This window comes from Ostrinia furnacalis, unplaced genomic scaffold (genome assembly GCF_004193835.3).
Source record: "Ostrinia furnacalis isolate ACB-3 unplaced genomic scaffold, ASM419383v2 OfSCF7680, whole genome shotgun sequence".
In the NCBI taxonomy this organism is placed as follows: domain Eukaryota; kingdom Metazoa; phylum Arthropoda; class Insecta; order Lepidoptera; family Crambidae; genus Ostrinia; species Ostrinia furnacalis.
This window is the reverse complement of record NW_021137919.1, coordinates 422,926-429,996: the sequence shown is the minus strand read 5'-3', so window position 1 is coordinate 429,996 and position 7,071 is coordinate 422,926.

Here is a 7,071-nt window from a genome sequence, read left to right as displayed (position 1 = left end):
AAAAGTGCATTTATCATAAAATCCTTCGTTCAACAAGCCGATAAGTATATTCTAGAATAGAGACAATTACTAGGTAGGTACACTTCATGTTTAATACTCTCGTTCATTTTATTTCGCACTTAACCTAAAATACTTTTAATTAACCACACGCCATCCATTGTTTATTTCGCAAACTGGATCGGCCCAGTCCGCGTCGCCGGCGCCTGCAATTATCATAAACAAAACAGGGCGATGTAAACAAACAAACCAACATAGTGCCACCCATATTTTCAATATAACGATGTTCCTAGATTTACGTAGAAGACGAACGCATTGCCCTGCCATTCACATATCCAACTTACTAATTAAGTCAACAACCGAGAAGAAAGCTGTAACTTTGACAATGTTCTCCATACGTAAGAGGGTATAACAGGCCGATTTAGGTAGATCTTGATACGTGGGATAGTTTTGAGAGGTAAAGGATCAAGGGATGTTGGTCGTGGTGAAAAGCGGTGCCGCTCGCATAGAGCTATGCTTATTTAGACGCGTCTAAATCGAGTGCGCGCGTGCTCAGTGGCGCCACCATATAGAGTGGACAATAGTGCAGCAATGACAATCCCGCGCAATCCCGCTGGCTCATTACGGCATGCGTGTGCCTGAATAGGGCCCATTTCATATCAGTTATTATGTTCGCGAACAGGAATGAATTGAGCGGTCTTGTGAATACTGTTTTGTAGGCATATTCGTCTCAAACAGCCTCCTTTATAACTCTACTCTGAATATACCATGCCCTAATCTTAATATTTTTGTAGCTACCTCGACTTTTCTGACTATCATCCTCCTTAGTTCGTTCGAATCAGCTATATGACGTCCACTGCTGGACAAAGGTCGCGAAAGGTGCCTGGATCTTCCCTAGTAAAAACACATTTTTTCCTAAAGGATCTGCACATAGCTAAGGGCTACTTATGCTATCCAAAAATATTTCAAACACTGTCTCTTAGTCTGCGTCTTCCTCTCCTCTAATTTTTGTTGTGCCACACTGGGCCCATATTGTCCAATATTATTTTGAAGCCCCTTATACTTAAATCAGTTTAAAGATTTTTAATTTAGTACCTAATCAATATTCGTAACAAAGAGAGACAGCGTTTTCACGCAAGCAATGTATGCCCGCACGAAAGTCCTCCCAATAAAGGCTAATGCTTACGTACATAGTGGTGCAACAGCTGTCTCATTAGGGCCGGCGACCGTCATTAAGCATGTAAATAGTTGGAATACGCGCGTCTATTCAGCTGACATGTCGCGGTTAGTAGACCTAGCGGCTACTAGACATGTAATATTTGTAAAAAGTTTTTTTCAACTGTAACTTTACCCGGGAGGGTGGGTCTTTTTGCGGAACTATGACAGATGGACTCGGAAAATGGAAAACCCGGATATTTATTTAGTAATTTGTGAAATAAATAACACACTAATAATCTTTTTTTAATATTCGAAAGGGGGTATTAATTGGCCCAAAACGGAATAATATTTATACTGGCCAATATACCTACCATGTTTAATTAGTAAGTAGATAGGTAAGACGCTATAACAGCACAAAGTGTGTATAAAATTCGTTTTACATTCAATAAGAGTAAATTCTATTAAACTCAGTCATAATCTTACCACTACCATTCATCGCATATACTCGTACAGTCATCACGTCAGCTATACATTTTATAGCAAAATATCCCCTATTTCCACCCCCTAAGATACCACAAATTACCTTGATGTGCCGCACTTCCTTATCCAAACCATACATGCAATTAACCGAACAAGCATTCATTATCTAGCGCATAAATAGTTGCACTATGTCCGCAGTCAGCTGAATGGGCTCCAATATTTTGTATCCAGCCGTAGTAATCTACAAGAAAGGATAATTAAGTATTAATTATTTATTCAATCCAGTAGTGGGTTTGATTCCTGCTGGGGCCAAATTTTAGTGAGATGAGATGAATGTGTATGGTAGACTGATGACTGAAGCTGATATGAAAAAATCTTTATTTTATTTCACTACTTAAGACGCCACAAAGTGCTCTTGTTATGCAGCTACTGCCAGTTAAATCTTCTTAAAGTCGTCAGTCCATCGAGTTTCTACAATAGAGATGTACTCTATTAAGGACCCGTTGATTCAACTAAGTACATATACGAAAAAAAATTCATCATTTTTTTTCTTTATAGTTTTCTTTTCTTAATTGGAAATCGATTCACGCTAGTTTTTAAACTGTTGCAACATTCGGTAAGCTGCTGTATTTCTAATGTTAACAAATCGACTCGTGCGCATGCAAACCATATCAAAATCCTGAGATCATCGAACTTAGTGCATTCCAATCGCGATGCAGTTTTGTTTTGCTTACGCGCAATACATGGACTAAGAGCCAGTGAACTCCATAATTATGTTATACCTACTTATAAAAGCTGAGTTTGTCATCGCATGCTACCAACATAGGTGAACGTTGGACCATCATCGTTGGCCATCGTGGCTTTAAATGTGACCTGTGACCATGTGACCCTTAAATGCTTATCTGGAAAGGGCTATTCGAATGGTCAAAACGATCTGGCTGATGAGGAAACAACTTATTGCCCAAACATCACATAAAATCAGCTTTTATGGTGCTTACTTTTTATTGGGTTACAGTCTAATGAATATACCATAAAAACTAGGGTTACGGTAGCCACGATGACCTAAACTTCATGATCCATCAACGTTCTTACCTATGTTGGGAGCATGGACAAACTTTCAGCTTCTATAAAATAACGTAGATCTGGCGTTCACTCGCTCTTAGTCCTATTTCACAACTCATGCGCCGTTTTTAACACTGATAACGGCCGTAAAAGGCTTAATTAGTGGCCCATACTGATTTAGGAGACAACTTAATATCTAGAGCTGACTTCACAACACATGACATGCTAATACAATGCTTACTACCATTAAAATAAGGTCGATAAGATTCAGGCGTTAGATTATTTATTGCTTTCGGACAAAATCGAGAGCTAGAATTGTGTTAATTCTAGACCTAACGTGGGTTATAATTCCAGTTAATACGTCATTCTGGTTAATAAACGATCGGATACACATGCAGTGTTTATAGAGATATCTAATGATAACTTATGGTCTGATAAGGTTTTGAAAAGGGATTTACACTCGTCTTTACATCATTGATTTTGATTTGTGTGGATTTAACAGCAATGTGAACGTGTGCAGAGTAAAAGTATACCTACTATTAAAGTACTTTCTTAATTTTGTTTATTATTTTATTACATACAGAAACCTGGAATTACAATTCGAATTTTCACAAATTTTAATATTAACTTTTTAACATTGAGTAGCAAGTGAAAATTAATTTAAAAACAGTACTTTAATGAGTAAAACAGTAACAAAAAAGAAGAGTAAATGATGATCAATATAGGTACCTAAAGACATACTTTCACAGACCGAAATTTAAATGTAGCTTTACCTTTATATTAGTGGCTTTATTTTCCCGTACACCATAGATGTGATTGATGGGAAAATAAATCTCAAACTTTTATGTAGGTACCTACTCTTGCGTAAGTGCGCTACGCAGTGCTGTAGGGTAAATATTTTTATCAAAGGAGTGAAAATCCCCACTTTACACTCCCATAAATCTCAAAAACACATTGCACGTTAGCTAGTAGGTATCGATTGATAAATCTACCCGACACTTATTGATTCGTTAATTACCGCATTAATACGTCGCCTTTAATTGCAGTGGTTTGCATAAATATTTAGCGGCTTGCAATTTGAATGAATAACGGATGAGGCGATATTGAAATTGAATTGATACATCTGTGTCAGCGGTTAATTTATGGGGATTTAATCATGTAAACAAATAGAACTTTTATTATAACCTTGAAGAAGAAGAGATTCCGTCAAGGAGTAAGAGTCTTCAAGAACAAGACTCAAGAATTTGACTTATCACCGAACCTGTAGTAGTATGTTACTTATTTTATCTCTAACAACCAACAGGACATTGTAGCCATACCAAGGATTGCAGAATATTGAAATATTATGCAATCTTATAAAATAATCTAATTGAAATAAATTTGAAAGTTTCTTCTTCATATAAAAGGGTTTTTAAAAGGCTAATTGCAAAAATAAAATGAGAGTTTTATGACTTTTCTGAAGTGTCCGTAGTCACAAAATATAGTCAGTACTAAGTCAGAGAATTCACCAGGTAAGCGAAACAATCACGTTCAAGTCTCACGTGAGACAGCCATCATCATCATCATCATCATTTCATCCACAGGACGTCCACTACTGAACATAGACCTCCCCTAATGACTTCCACATCGCACGGTTGGTAGCAGCCTGCATCCAGCGCCTTACTGCTACCTTTATCAGGTCGTTGTAAGTGGACGTCACACGCTGCGTTTTCCGGTACGTGGTCTCCACTCTAGAACCTTCCTGCTACATCGGCCAGCAGTTCTGCGTACTATGTGCCCTGCCCATTGCCACTTTAGCAAAAACTAAAATTTTAGAAATACATCGTCAGCCACAAATATCACACTATAGTTTTGAACTTTTAATTGGTCCCTCGACTGTAACGCCACGACGCGCCATTAAAACTATCATGGATGTATTGATTTTAATCCAAACACAGCTTCAGTTTAAAACGCAAAGTTCCGTCAGTACAACCTTTTAGTTCGCTAGTTACGTGACTCTCGAATTTAAACTCGGCTTTATATCGTTATTGGATATTGCTAATAACAGCTACTAGAATTTAAACCAAAGGAAATTAAAAGCTAGTGTTAAGGACATAAGACTGAAGATCCTGATAGCAATAGAGTTTGTAAAGTTGTGAAAAAATTACTAGTTCTCATTGGACGTGAGGGATACAATAGTAGATTACAGTATTTTTGGTATGGCTCTATGTTTGTTGTTTAATTTCATGACCAAAAATTAAAATCCTTTCTATCAAATATTGGTGATGACAAAAATATTACAGCTACATTACCTACCATTACCTACTGGCTTTTGCCCGCGGCTTTGCTTGTGTGCTTTTGTAAAATCATTATACCTACAATATTAATTTTCATCAAAATCTGAAAAAGTAACAAATATCCATCCACCCCAAGAGAATTTCTCATTTATAATATTAATAGGATAGGATTTAAGGACGTCGCACATTTATCAAACCGGAAAGTGATCATAACCGTATCAACTCGAGGCTGTCAGTATTCTTTGTATGAAACTCCATACTGCAACGCACGCGCGCGAAAAGCGATGACAGCTCGCGAAAGGCAATACTGTGTTGATCCCTTTGCGAGTTGATAAGTCTGCTATGAGCTTTATCTGGACATCATTCGTTTCACCTCATCCCTACCTAAGTCTACGCCCATAAACAGATATTTATAGCCCCCTTATAACCCGCGGTCAACCTGAGCCGCCGACAGAGCCAGTAGTCATAGTAACCGATGTACTAAGTACCAGACTTCGTCACTCCGCAAATTGCTTTACTGAGGCGCAAAGGCGTCGGGACGCCCAGGGGTTAGGGGTCCGTAATTGTGATAAGAAAACCAAGCAAAGATTAAAGTTTCTAGGTATTCTTACACCGTGTGAGCTTTCGCCTGTATACACAAACGATGCTTGCCTAAGTGAAGCAGCAAATCACCTACTTTCCCCAAATTCAGTTTTCGATTCGTTTTCTTTCCTCTACTAAAAGGCCCTGTAGCAATTGTTATAAATAATATCAGCCAATATTTTTTAGAGAAAAAGTAGCCCATTTTTTAAGGGTACACTGCGTCGTCTTTCCATAGGTGTTAGTTTTCAGAGGACATTTTATAGTGGAAAAAGTAGTTCCTGGTAACACGGAACCACGGATCTCAGAAAGATCATTATGGATATATAGATGGTTAACTTCTTGTTTGGTGACTGTACCACAATATACAGAACCACAGACGTTTATTCAACAGGATCTTGCCAAGTTTCTTCCATACGCCGCTAAAATTAGCCGGCGGATTGTTATTGGTTAAATTATTCACGAGGCGTCCGATGCCTTTAAGTGAATTTTTCGATCGACCATCGTTTTTTCTATTCTGCTCTGCATGTAATAAGGTGGAGACGAAGTTTCATGCTATACATTGTTGAGGAGAGTCTAGACTTTGAGTTCATTAGTTCATTTAAAATTATATTTACGCCCGTATTCACAAACGTATGAGGTCCCACAGTGCGCGTGGATGCACAGGGTGATAAATGAACCAATGACAGAGCTCCATTCAACGCTATGCGTTCGATTTGCTGCTTCACTTAAGCAAGCTCAGGCACAACTTTGCAGAAATGCGAAATAACTTAATAACTTTACCATAGCCTCTTACTCTGGGACTTTCTTTAAAAGATTTCTTCGTTCTTTTTCTCTCTTTTAATCGGAATGCTTTATGTTCAGCTCCCATACAGCTCGTGAATACTCGTGATCTCAGGTTCATTTCAAAATGGTGGTCCAAAAATAAAAAATATTTCATACTCTTAAGGGCATAATAAGCCGGGCTAATCCAACTAAGTCATGTATTGTTCCCCTACATAATTTATTATTTAAGAAACTATTAACTATACACTATAGATCCTCATTTTAAATAGGTACTTAAATTGATAAAAACTTTTATGAAAAATATTTATTTAATAACCCTGTTTATGTAATTACGAAAAGTGAAATTTTAGTATTAAATCAAGCGAGTACCTGAAACTTATTAAGTCCTAAATCAAATAATTTCGTAGGCTTTCACAATTTCACCTAGATACGAATGAAGGGCTATAATTATTTTATTAAGTACTTGAAATTAATATTTCTCAAATACTTAGTCCGGGTTTTAGCAGTAGTTCCTTTAATTTTGTACTAGTTAGGTAAACACTCCAAGCTTAACACTTAAAATTAAATAAATCATTAATATTTTTTTTTATTTCAACTGAATAATAAATTCTATTTTGCAACAGAATATAAGCAGTTTGATAGCACATCATGGAAGGAATAGTATAATGCATTTTTTTCTTGTTTCTCAAGATATTTTAAAGGGACGGTGACCAAATTCGCACTAGCAATAAAG